General features: G+C 38.6%; 1 protein-coding gene across 1 annotated transcript in view; it reads left to right on the forward strand.

Annotated features, from left to right (window-relative positions):
* The window catches only part of TENM3 (teneurin transmembrane protein 3), a 2,383,554-nt gene that overhangs the window by 630,821 nt on the left and 1,739,289 nt on the right, over window positions 1-13,444 (forward strand). Inside the window, exon 3 of the mRNA XM_082374697.1 lies at window positions 5,818-5,872. The gene's annotated coding sequence lies outside the window, so the exon portion shown is untranslated. The remainder of the gene's footprint in view (window positions 1-5,817; window positions 5,873-13,444) is intronic.

The raw sequence follows: 13,444 nt of genomic DNA on the forward strand, positions 1-13,444 counted from the left end.
GCAACGAAGAGCAGCCCCCGCTCGCCACAACTAAAGAAAGCCCGCGCGCAGCAATGAAGACCCAACACAGCCAAAAATAAATAAATAATTTTATTAAAAAAAAAAAAAATAAAGCCCAGAAAGGGATGTTAAACCAACTTAATAGTGTATCAGAATATTAACATTGTCATTGACAGTGTAACATAACAAAAGTGGTCAAGGGGCAAAGATGTCGAGAAGGGACAGGACAATAAGGGCACACGGAGCTGTTAGGGAACCAGGGCCGTTTGCCGGATGCGCAACAAGTGGACCGCTGTGACGCCGAGGAGGTTCAGCCGAGAAAGAGCTTAGTCATAAGGCGGCCAAGCCAGGAGTCAGAGAGCAGGCCTCATTTCCGCCTCCCGAGAGGCGAAGGGGTTTGGGACATTCATGGGACAAGCAGGAGGGTCTCAGGACTGGGGAAGGCTGACGGGAGGCAGGGAAGAGGGGCGGTAACTGATGTTCTGCGCAGGCGCACAGCGGTTCCGTGCTTCTGCATATTCATAAGCGAGGATGTTGCGTGATCTGGGGGTGGAGTCAACAGGCCGGCCGGGGACGTCTGCGCAGGCCCAGTTCCGGGGTTCCTGGTCCCAGCCGGCCTGAGCCGGCCTGAGCCGGCTGGCGCTTGGCGGGAGCTGCGTCCAGGTTCCTGGAAGACGCCCGGGCCGTGGGGAGCTGGGAAGGTAGGCAATTAAGGAGAGGAAAAAAGAAAGAAGCCCCTAAAGCCTCAAGCGAGCTTAGTGAAGGCAGTTTACTGCGAGCAGAGGGGTTCGAACCAGCCGTTCCCGCATCCGCTGTTGCAGCACAAGCTCGGGAATTCCTGTTAGCTACGAGCCTCCGTCAACTGCGGGGCACGGGTCAGAGCCCAGGTTTCTCCACCTCTCGCAGCCGCCGGCTAGGCCTGCCGTCTGGTGGGACCCGTATGTGCGCCTTGCTCGGTCAGGGTGCCGCCCAGACGCGCCTGCGCGGCGCACGTCGGTGGGGGGGCAGCTCCCCCCCTCTCACCTGCTGCGGAGAAGGGAAGCCGTGGATTCGCCTCTCCTGAGAGGCCGAGGCCGTGCCCTCCGCAAAGCCTAAGGCGGTTCTCCTTGCGGATGTCGTTCCCCCTCTTTGCCCTGTAAGCCGCTTAAAGTGACCTGTAGACAAACGAGGTGTGTCCTCTCCCCTTCTTTCCCAGCTTTCCTTAAACCGGGTGTGTTAACTGCGGCACCGTGGTCGTTCTGGACCAGGTCATTCTGTATGGGGGGGGGGGAGGGGAGGGGGGGAGGGGAGAGGAGGGGAGGGGAGGGGGGAGGGGAGGGGAGGGGGGAGGGGAGGGCAGGGCTGTCCCGTGTAGTGCAGCATGGTCGGCGGCATCTCTGGCCTCTACCCACTTGATCTCGGTGGCACACCCCTGCCCCCCAGTTGTGACAGTAAACAGTATGGCCAGACATTGTCCAGTGTCCCCTGTGGCCCCACACTGCCCCTGATTGAGAAGCACTGCCCTAAATAAAGGTGGTGCTTATTTCATCTCTTTATCCAGTTATATACGTTGATTTAGTTTTCAGTGTACTTACTGGACTGCCCCCCGGCTTCATTCTCATTCTCCCTAATACCGCTTCCGCACATCTAAGGAAAGAATGCAGGGGCAGCTTAATCTTCATTCTGGAACCGGCCAATCCCCAGGAGGACTGGCCCGATGACTTTGGCCTCATTAGCATGAAAAGATTTCACAGGATTTTTAAGCTATTCCTATTGCACACCATTAAAAAAAAAGGTGAATAAACAATCCAATAGTGAAAAACAGAACAAGTGGTCAGTATAATTTTGTGGTATTAAAAATGTAACTGAAAATAACAGAAGGTATGTTAAGTATTTTACTGAAATCATATGGGAAGATTTTGGTTAAAACATTGACATTTTTTTTTCCTTTACTGTATCAACCACACAGTTATTTTGCGCAAGCCTTACCTCTGGAAATGACTATACAAAGAAAATTGTCAGAATATGAAATTTTTTTTTTCCCCTAATGGGATATGGTAAAGAATGAACATTAAGGATTACGTTCCTAATCCGTTCCACAATCCCAGTGGTGCAAGATGGGGCTGCATACTGTATCCACTTTCCTGTAGTCTATTTTAAGCACCCAAGTTTGATGATGAAGAAGTTAATGCGGTTTCTAGTAGTGCCTAATTTACCCTCAGGGAGTGGCTCATGCTGGGAGAATGTGGCCCATTATGGATTATTTTGTAGCATCAGTCATGCTATGAGATGACAAGACTTTATAAGACAAATATTATGGATCAACCTTCAGAGGCCAGCGCTACGTGCAGGCAAAAATTCTCATTGGCAGAACAAAACAGAAAGCCCTTAATGAATTCTGTTACCGTGGCAGCATATTGTCAAATCATGCACTAATAGCAAAAGAGCTGGAAAACCACACCAAGAAACCAGCATGTCTTTTGGCAAGCTGGAGACCAGGGTTTGGTGCTGAGCTTCCAAACATTCTAAAGGAGAGAATTAACATCGGAGGAAGCCAAGAATCTTTGTGCAAACTCTGCAGGCATTCGGGTGTGAATTCTAGAGCAGAGAGCTACATGAACCTGAGGGTTATTTTTTCTTCTTTTTTTGTTTTTCCTCTTCCCAAATGTAATTAGGTGTTAGTTGGTTCAATAACGAAGAGCATCCCAAAAGGGTGTCTGGGACCACAGTCACATTTTAGGGAACACAGCTCTACCTTCTGAGTCAGTTCTTACACTATCAACCTCTGTAATTTAAGATGTGGCAGAATTTCGAGGCGATTAGCATAATATGAGGGTGGCCAGATATCCTTGAATGCTTAGGTGTGAGCCAGTATTTTATATTTTGTCTTGGGAAGATAACTACATTAAAATCTGTCTCAGATTGAATCATGTGGATCATGTTGTAAATCACCTGAAATATCAGAAAATCAGAGATTTAAATATATAAAACATTTGGGAGAATGAAGATACATAAGTTGTCTGTAACGTTCCATTTATTTGTATTTCTTTTCAGTACCTTTATTGTAGGGCTGTGTTTGCCAACCAGTTTTCTAAAACTCTGGCACATACATGGCAAACTTACCGGAAACATTGTCTTTTTCTCTGTTTCCTTTATTTTTACTCAAATCCTATGCCTTGTTTCTTATCTTCCATTTCCTTTTTCTTTCCTCGAAAAGTGACAGCTTCCCATGTCTCTTCACCCATTGTTTCTTGACATGAAAGGAAAGAACAATGGAAATGGAGGAGTGGATTTCAGACTTTGCTCCTTGGAAATCCCGGGGTGGCTTCGGAGCTGCAGGTGGGGAGGGAACGCAGAGAGCAGACAGGGCTGAGGCTTCCATTCCAACTTCCAGTTTACAAATAGTATTTCATGGAAAGAAAGATTTCCGCAGCACAGATTTCGCAACAGTGGTAGAACCCACGATGCCATCAGGGAGAGTAGACCCAGGATGGGACATCTGACCAAAGGAAAGTAATCATACTGAATAGTAGAAGCATGGGGATATTGAAGAAATTCACTGTGGGTGTTTTATCTCATGATTACTCTTCCTTCAACCACCTTAAGTGCAATCAGTATGTAAAAATCAGGAACTTCTCATTTCCTCCCATTTAATAGTAGCAAGATTTAGTAGCTTCTGCCATCTCAACAGGAGCAAAGCGTGTAGTGGTCCAGGTATATTTCTATTGAGTAGGATGATTAAAGAGTATGAAAGGATAAAGATGTAACTATATAGTGAAACAAGGAAACTAAAATTTATCTCACAAATGATGTCTCTGTTGTCCCAAAGAAAGATTATATATCTCAGTAATTCCTATGGCTAGGAAAATTTTATGAAAGAAATGTTCTTAAATGTATGGACACCAAGGGGGGAAAGTTGGGGGGCGGGGTGTGGTGGAGGTGGGATGAATTGGGAGACTGAGATTGACATATATACACTATAACCAATAAGCGCCTGCTGTATAAAAAAATAAAATAAAATTCAAAAAAAGAGAAAGGAATGTTCTTTTTATTCATAAAGGTATTTTGACTAGCTATGGCTTTATTATTACATAAAATAAAAATTATACTTTATTTGTATGTATTATAATAAGATAAATTTAATTTTAAAATAAGAAAAGGAAACTTACACCATACATTTTAAAGATTTGTCCTACGTTAATAAAAATAGTGTTTTGCATTTATAGGACATGATGTCAAAATGCTAACGTGTCCTGGCAAAAACGTTAAGGAGCGGGAGTTCCTGGATTATTAATTATTTGTGTTCAAGTTCTCTAAATTTAACCTCAAATTAACTGCCGTTAACTGTTAGCTGTTTGAATAAGAGGTTTGATAGTAAATAATTTATTATTTATCTTGTTATTTTCCTTGAGGAAATAACTCTTTATTTCCCTAAAATATTTAAAAAAATTTTGCCTATGTAATGGAAGACTATTTCTTGTTTACTATAGAAATTTTAATACTTTTAAAAAAATATACTGTTTTCTCCAAATCCAAGTGGTATTAATTTTTTTTTTTTAAATCTCAGCATAGTAGAGAAATATGTAAAGAACGTTTTAGCTTACACTATGTCAGCAGATTTTGATTAATTGGGGGAGAAAAAGCTTATTAAACAAAATAACATTTCCAATTTTGTATTAAATGTTACCTCTTCTGTATAAAGCAGGACATATTTTGGCAAGATCTCGAGCTTTTAAAACTAACATTGATCATACTATGGAGAAAAGACTTGCAAGTTGCCTTGTGTTCTTAACAGTAGCTGGCAAAGGAAAAGAAATGAAAATGGATAAACAGTTAAAGTGGAAATGCATGATTACAATGGAATGATACGTAAATCCAAATCAAGTTTCAATGTAGAGTATATTTTTAAGTATTTTCAGAGAAATTAAATCATTTTCAGATTTAGTATTTTCTGTAATCTTTTAAGATTAAAAATTTATTTTTTAAAAATATATTTTCAGATGATTTTATTTGTGATTATGTATGTCTAATTCAAACCATGTTATGGTTTTTTTCTGTGTCTGGTAACATCGAACCATGAAAAGTAAAATTAGCATTTAAGAAATAATTCAAGGAAAAGACTTCTCCAATAATATTTGCCCCAGTGAGCTGAGTAATTTTTGTAAATTGGTCTTTTGGCCTGAGTGATTTAGATAATTACTTAAGTTCTTTCAGGTTGAATATTCAGATACTAGTCAACATCAAGCATACGATAAATGATTTATTTTTTTCTTCAGTAAATCGATCAAATACTGAGTGAAGTAGTGTATTTGACCTGTTTATTGCCCTTATATAATCCCTAATTGTTTTCAAGTAGTGTCCCTCTAACTTGATGAGATCTTTTTCTATTGTTATTTGCAAATTTGCTTGATGGATTAGGAAAGATGTGTTCAATCAAAGAGTTCTGAATAAACATTAAAGGATAAGTTTCTAATGAGTACATAACTCAAACTATTCTTTATTCACTCAGTATAAACCAATGATCAAGTTACCTGTGAACATTAAGGGTGGAGGGAGGGACATTAACACATTCTTTACTCCGACTAGGATGTTTTTGTTTTTCTCCAATGGAAATTTTCTTTTCCTTTTTCAGTAGTATTTTTAACTTACGATGTGCATTGGGAAATAATTTTCACTTGCCTTTTGTAGTTTTTAATTCATGAAAATAAACCAAAACCAAGAGGTTATAGTTATAACATTTCTTATTTATGAACATAAAAGAATCTTATTAGTTATTGCAATTTAAACTTTATTGTATTTTAAATTAACATATTCTTGTTTTTGTGACTTCTTTAACAGGCAGTAACTTCAAGCTCTTGTGGTGGATACAGATTCCTGCTGCAAGGAAATAACAGTAAGTGCTTATGTATATGCAATAACTTTTTAAAAACTACAACATCTTAATATTTGGAACTCCATTATGCTTAAATGCATGAAAAAAAGTTAATATGGTTATTTAAATTTACCCTATCATTTTATAATTTCAATAAATTGTATTCATTCTAATGACATTTTACATAGAATTTTAATAGATTAATGCCAGGTCATTTTAATAATGAGGAAAAATAGACCCACAGCCAAGTCTTTCCATTTTGTCCAGTATGTTTATGTCAGTCTTGCTATGTAAATTTCACTTATGCATTAATGACATTAATGATCTCTGATTAGCTGATTTACAGAGAGTCTGTTTTCTATGGGTAATTATTTGACAATTGGTTTTTAAATTTTGGATTGTGGGACATTTATTTTGCATTCATAACTTCTTTGGAGCAACTCAAATTCGTCTTTTGTAATGGTGCATTTTAAATTGTTTTCTCGCCAATGTGTGTCACTAACTCTTGTATTCATCTCACAAAAGGTAAGAGAGGGGCCTCTTTCTCCCAACTGGGATTAAATAGTAACTTCTCAGTTCTTCTGCAATATATTTTTCATAATGGTTTAAATCTGTGTGTTTATTTCAAATGTGAGCATAAGTAACTTTTGTTTTACCTGCCAGCCCTGGGTTATCTTGTGCCTTCCTTTATATTAATGTAATTACTTGGGAATTATCTCTATTCCAAATTGAATAGGGAAATATCAGCTTGCTGCAGGCTCTGTGCTCATCCAGGAATTAAAGTAATTTAAGATATGAGGTTTTAAATGGAAACTCTATTTGTAAGAAAAAGATGTAATTCACTGCCAGAGGTATCCGTTTCACTGCAACTTCTAGAGAGACAAAAATGCTCTCCAAATTCTAATTCTTGATTTTCTAAGTAATTCGGATCCTGGTGTCTTTTCTACTCAGATAGATTTCTAGGGTGTTGTGTAATCTGGGATATATCCTGGTTTCCATTTCTTACTGATACCATTCCCTGGGTGTCTTCCTGACTCAACCATTGAGCTGTTTGGCAAAACTTCTATCCAGTGATCTTCAATTTGACATGGCCTCCTCAGGCAATGACGGGTCTTCCTTGAGTACAATTCATTAAATGTTGTTTTGTAGAATAGATAATGATTATACTTATCAAATGTCTGCAAGTCTCATTCGGAGATATGCTGTATTATAAATGAAATTATTTTCTATTTGGGGGAATTCTTGTTTATTAATATTGTTATAAGTTGTAATAACTTGTTTATTAATATTGTTGTAGATAAAGGCTTTGGTGAATAAACTATATTGATCTTTAGAAATTATTAGTTGGTATTAGCTTTGCGATAGACTAAAAATGATATAAAATGGTTGGTAAAATAACTCAAACTATTTCTCTGTCTTGCTGTGGATGAGGAAGAGGCGAAAGGGAAAGAAAATGCCTTCATAAATTAAAGTGTCAGGGTGTTCATTACCCTATAACCAAATAGAAATCATCAGTAGCAGGACTGCCTATTTTACAAATAATGTTATAACCCATTTACTTTAAAAGCTCTTTTCCTTAGAAGTCATTTCTAGTATTTTTTTAATCGTCAAATTATGCGTATATACTTTCTAGGAACAATCGAGTATAAGTATGTGTGTTTAAATAAATATATATATTTATATAAATATACATGTATATACACATATCAGCAAAATCATATTTTCTTAGGGTTCCCAAATAGGAAACTTTGAATACACACACAGAATTTTATTTATCTTTGGATCATTCTAATTTTTATTTTATATCTAAATCTTCAGTCTCAATCTGTTCTTATTCTGTCATTTATTTATATATTTAACAACTTTTGTGTAGCTAGGTGTGTGGTCTCAGACACTGGGGATAGAGGGCGGAAAGATTAAGTTCCTGTCTTCTAGCTGACCACAGGATGATGGAGAAAATACAAACATTTAACAATCATTTCAGTTCATTGTGGTAGGAGTTGTGATAGAATCAGGATAAAATGGGAAATAGAGGGGTGAATTCTCAGGTCATCCTGGAGAGCTAAAGCAATGTTTTCTAGAGCAGGTAATTCTGGAACCACAATAGGTGTGTGTAACTGAAGTGGTGGTGTTGGATTGTGTGTGTATATTCCAAAGTGAGGGCATAGGGGTGAGGATTGGGAAGAAGAGGCTGTAGGAATCATTTCAGGCTCTGTGGGAAGGGAAGGCTTTCTCTGCAGTATATAGCAAGATCAAGGTGACATGAGAACATTTTTACATGCTTAGGGAGCACAAAATAAAAGTTGCAGAGTGACAGGAAATGAGAGAACTAGAGCATAAAATTACATCTGCGACTGTGCTGAGGAGTTTGCATCTTATCTCATTTTTACCCACAAAACAAAAGGGAGCCCTAGTGAATTTTATAACAGTAAGAAACATTGGAGTTGCATTTTGGAAATACCAGTAGAGCAGCGATTTTGAAGAAGGATTGGGGAGATGGAGAAGGAACACCCCAAGTGGAGACAGGAGAGCCAGTTAGGAAACTGTATTACTAGTTCCAAGAAATAAATGCTGACGGCCTCATCAAAGGAAGTGGTTTTGTGGGGAGAGCAAAGCCTTGGAAAAGTTGAGCTCTGAACAGTGGAGACCAGGTTATTTACTTGAGGTTACCTGTCCTGTGTGAAGAGGGGAACCTACAGGACGATTATTGATTGGAAGGCTCGTGACAATGGGAGTGGGTTGAGGGAGAAGAGAAGCTAATTTTAAAATAAAGAGTTGTAAGAGCAGGAAGACTTTGTTCAATTTAGGGTAATAGACTCTTCCTCATTCTCTAGGAGGTACCAGGAGTCTTTATGGAGTCTAGTTCAGAACCCAGGTAGAACCAGCTGGCTGTAATGATTATGACCACTTGTTCTATCATCCATGTACTGTCTAACTGAGTAGCCACTAGCCACATGTGACTATTAAAATTAATTCAGATTATAAATATATTTCCTTAGTCACACTTATATTTCAACTTCTCAATGGCCAAATGTGGTGAGCAGCTACCCTCTTGGACAGCACGTATGGTGCCAAAAATCATATTGAACGATGCAGTTCTAGATTTTCAGAGCACTCATAAAAGAATGCGGATTTTGAATCACAAAAGTAAATGCATAACTAAATGTATTTTAACGTGTTTACCTTTTAGAAGTAGAGAGACTTAAGTATATTCTTGTTCCATAATCAATTATGTTGGTGAATAACATCTGAATTTTAATAGAACAAGAAAATTTTAAATCTTCTCATTTATAATTTGAGGATTTTTTCTTCTTTATCAGTATAAAGGGCATAAGCAAAAACTACCTGGCTCTTACAGAACTGACAAAAAAGCCCCTGGTAACAAATCAAAGGGGGCAGGCACTGTAGAACAAGACAGTTTTCTCAACTATCTTCTTAATGCTTTTTCAGAATCTCAAGTTCCATCTTCAAATTCATTAATAAAACTCATTGATGTCAGTTCTCACTGAAAGATGGTAACATTTGGAATAACAAAATGTTATTAGAGTGCAACTTTTAGGACTCAACGTGTAAAATACAGTTCACTACTCTTGACCTCTTAAAATGTATGAGACAAAAAAACCTAAAATGCCAGCTTTTCATAATAGTGTTGCCAAATGATGGAATATCTTATTTCTGAGGGAAATACACTTTGATCTTACAGGGAAAAATAAAGTTGCTCTCTATTCTAATGGCACACAACTGAGTTCATTACATGTGGTCTGTAGGTTAAAGGATGTTTCTTACTTGGTGGCATGTTCATTATAAATAGATTTTTGATCTTCTTTCACCATTATCTGCAGATGAGATATTCACAGGGGGAAATCAGTTGGAAGCAGTGTAGGAAAAGAAGCAGTGAATAGCTGAGTTAATCTGTAACTTCAGCCCTGGACTATTTTTTGCAGAACCCTCCCCATGATATTATTTACTGGCTGTAAGCTATTTGCATTTAGCTATTTGTCTAACACTACAAACTAATATATAAATATAAAATATATATTAAAATTGTCACTATAAACTAACTTGTATGTATATATATATGTTTATATATATGTTTCATGTATATATGTATATATATAATCAGATCATCCTTTAGAACAAACAAGTCCATACTTCACTCTCTTAAGGAACGTGTATCAGTGATTTTGTCTAATTCAACTTTAACATTTTAAAATGAATTCCATTTCCCCTCTGTCATAAAGAGCTGCATGGTTGGTGTCTTTGACTACACATTTTTCTTCTTCCTGTGCAGATTAATCCAAGGTATTGTTTTTGTCATATCACTTTGTAAAAAATTTTTCTTTTTCAGAATATACTCCTTTAGGGAGTACATTGAACCTGCAGAACACAGTTTTGTCTTTAGCCTGTGTTCGCAGCCCTTGCAACCTGTGTAGGTCTGTAACCGCTTACACCCCGTCGCCTGAGTGAAGTGACTGATCCTCTTTCAGTTCTCCTCCGCTTGGCAAGGGCATTTGCCCACCAGCTGCCTCCTCTCAGCCTTCTTCTTTTCTGTCTCAGAGCCCATCGCCTTCCTGGCACCCTTATCCAGATAGCTTTAGTCTCCAGTGGCTTAAATTCCACCCAATATTCCTCACTTTTCATGGAGTTTATTAATTTGCTACATCTACATGGTCTCTTGTGACCATTCTTGACAAGAAATGGAATTAATAATAAAAACTTACTTAAAGCTATTAGTCATTCCTCTTAGCTTGCTTGAGGGCAATTGTCATGTAATAAACTCTCTATTTATTGACTGAGAATTCAAAGGACAGGTACCTTAAACTGCAGCCTTCCACGGTCAGCTCATTGATCCATACTGACCTTAGATACACTGTGGATAGAATTAGCAAAATATTATTGTTCTTTTTATTGTGCTCAAGAATGCTGGGACAATGGATTTTCTTCCTTGAATCTCTAAAGGGCCTTAAGGTCCATAAATATTGATACTGTGTGCATCTAAAGATCGGTCAATTTCTGAAATAATATTAATGTGTTCATGCAGTTACCTTTGAAGAGAATATGGGTTTTGATTTACCTGCCTATAAATATTAAGTTATCTGAAGTAACTAATGTGGTTATTTCTGTGTTAGTTTATAATAAACATTTCATTCAGTGAAAATGAAAAACAAGGTATTTTGTTAGCAATTGCTTTTAAACTGGTTTTTCAATTAAAGATGACTGGAGGGACTTCACAGCTCATAGCAGTATCTTGGGGAGGTCAACTTTTGTGTTTAAAAAGAACTTAAGGGACTTCCCTGGTGGTCCAGTGGTTAAGACTCCGAGCCTCCACTGCAGGGGGCGCAGGTTCGATCCCTGGTCGGGGAACTAAGATCCTGCATGCTGCGCGGTGCGGCAAAAAAAAGAACTTAAGTAACATGAGAGTTACCTAGAGGCCTTTCTAACCAAAAAATATATCCTCTAGCTACAACTTATGTAGAAGAAATACAAGTGTTTGAAATTCCTAATGACCACTTTAGTGTTTTCTGAAAGTATATCTAGCAGATGCAATAAGCTACCCAGCTATCTCATACAAATAACTTATTTTATGTGACTTTATCTTCCATTGTCACTTCATGTATTAAGTGATCTCCATGGCCTGGAGTCAAGGATAGCCAGGTTGTAATGGAAGAATGACAAAAAAAATGGAGCAATGGGAGACTTTAACAGCCAGGGAAAAAAACAACTGTTAGCTCTTGAAAAGGCCGAGGGATTTCCAAAATAGGAAGACAAGTGGCAAAGATAAACTTTGATTAGATGCAGTTACCTGAGATTTGACCCACGAGGCAAATTTAGAAAAATAAACTACTGTAATGTATACATGCAAAATTGTGTTGCCTGTATTTGCCAACCCTTTTTAGAGCACGTTCAATTGTGTTTGTTCCTCAAAATGGCAACTTTTGGTGTAGAAAGTAACTTGATTCAGTGTTTGTGAGAACTGTACAAATTTGATTTTATCCTCATGAATTCAAAGTATAACTTCAAAGTGAAACCACTTTTTCCTCTACAGCCCCCCTCCTCCCCTTACAATGTCCTGGTTCAGTTTAAATGGCTCATTTGAGACTTATTAACGTAAGTGCGTCAGCTTATTTGAGTTAGAGAATTTTGTATCCTTAGCCACTGAGGGGGAAGAACTGTTCCTCTACCCTTCTAGGTTCTTCTGGCTGGTCTAAGAATTACATTGATGCGACACGGATTAACAGGAGAAAATCACACAAAAGTTTAACAACATGTGTGCACGGGAGAGACCCTAATTCACCAAACTGGCTGAAACTCCCACCGTAAATACCGTCGTCAGTTAAAGACAAGAGAGAATGTTGTGGGTAGTGGTTTGGCGCCTGAAAGGGGAGGGAGGCAATTGACATAAAGATGCAAAGGCACATGTTTGGTAAAGGAATGGTTACTGGGCCATGCACAGACAGTGGGAGACAGAGAGGAATTTTAGCAAACAGACCTTGCTAAGTTCCTCCCTGTCTGCACACCTAGGTCCTACTGTAGTTATCTGTGGTGACAGCTCCCTTCTTGGAGGAGGTCCTCTATCTATATTCTTTAGGCAGTTAGGGAGAAGGTCGAGTGTTCTTCCTGAGTCATTGGGGCCTTGCTTGTTTTCACCTCAAAATAATCCACATGCCAAAGAGATCTTTTGGGGTGGCAAAGCGTGTCCCCCTGCAGTGGACTGCACCAGTATAGGCCATGGATGAAAGCAGAATTCTTGGCTAGGGTAAGTGAGAACCCGTCTCCATTAAGGTGGACTAGGGAAGTGTCTGGTAAGAAGGTGATAAAATGAGAAATCATCCGTAAACCTGGCTCGGAGCTTGGTCATTGGTCAGAAACAGGCAGTTCTAAATAGGACAATGGGAGGAAAGATGGACCCTGCCCGTGGAATGGAAACCAACGTAGGTGGAACAACTGCACTGGGGCGGGGGCGGGGGGGGGGGGAGAGCCTGCCTTCTGGGAACTTTATGGCCACCCTGCCCTGAGAAAGCTTGGCTTTACCTCCAGGCTGTATCCTTGATTGTTTTCTCAGTTTTCATGAGTGGTGTCAGCTAACTGTCCCGGCATATGGCTCTGATTTTAGCTGACAGCATGAATCAGTCTTATTCCATATACTTGTTAGGAAATCTTATCTTCTAATCAGTACCACCTGTTTGAAGAGGACAAGCAAAACAGCACCACAAAGCAAATCAGCTATATTCGTAGGGATCCGTTTCTTTAGGTTAAAAACAAGCAAAACAAAACAAAAAGACCAATAAATTATTCTAGACAATCAGAAAGCTGGATCTCATCCCTTTGTCTCTTCCTCTGCTCTCCACTCTCCCAGTACTCTTTGTGAATTATGCTTTGGTGTGAAATGATTGTCCCATATGTATTTGTAAGAAATAATTCAGCAAAGCTGAATTCACTATTTATTATGTAGGTACTTAAGAATAGAGGATTGGAATCAGACATATCTGTTTTTAAAGCTAATTAGTCTGCTAATTTCTCATTATGCAAACTTAGAAAAGTTGAGTAAACCCTTTGGTCGTCATATCACTTTCTTATTAACAATAATTATCT

This window comes from Balaenoptera borealis (genome assembly GCF_965194805.1).
Source record: "Balaenoptera borealis genome assembly, chromosome: 21".
NCBI lineage: Eukaryota > Metazoa > Chordata > Mammalia > Artiodactyla > Balaenopteridae > Balaenoptera > Balaenoptera borealis.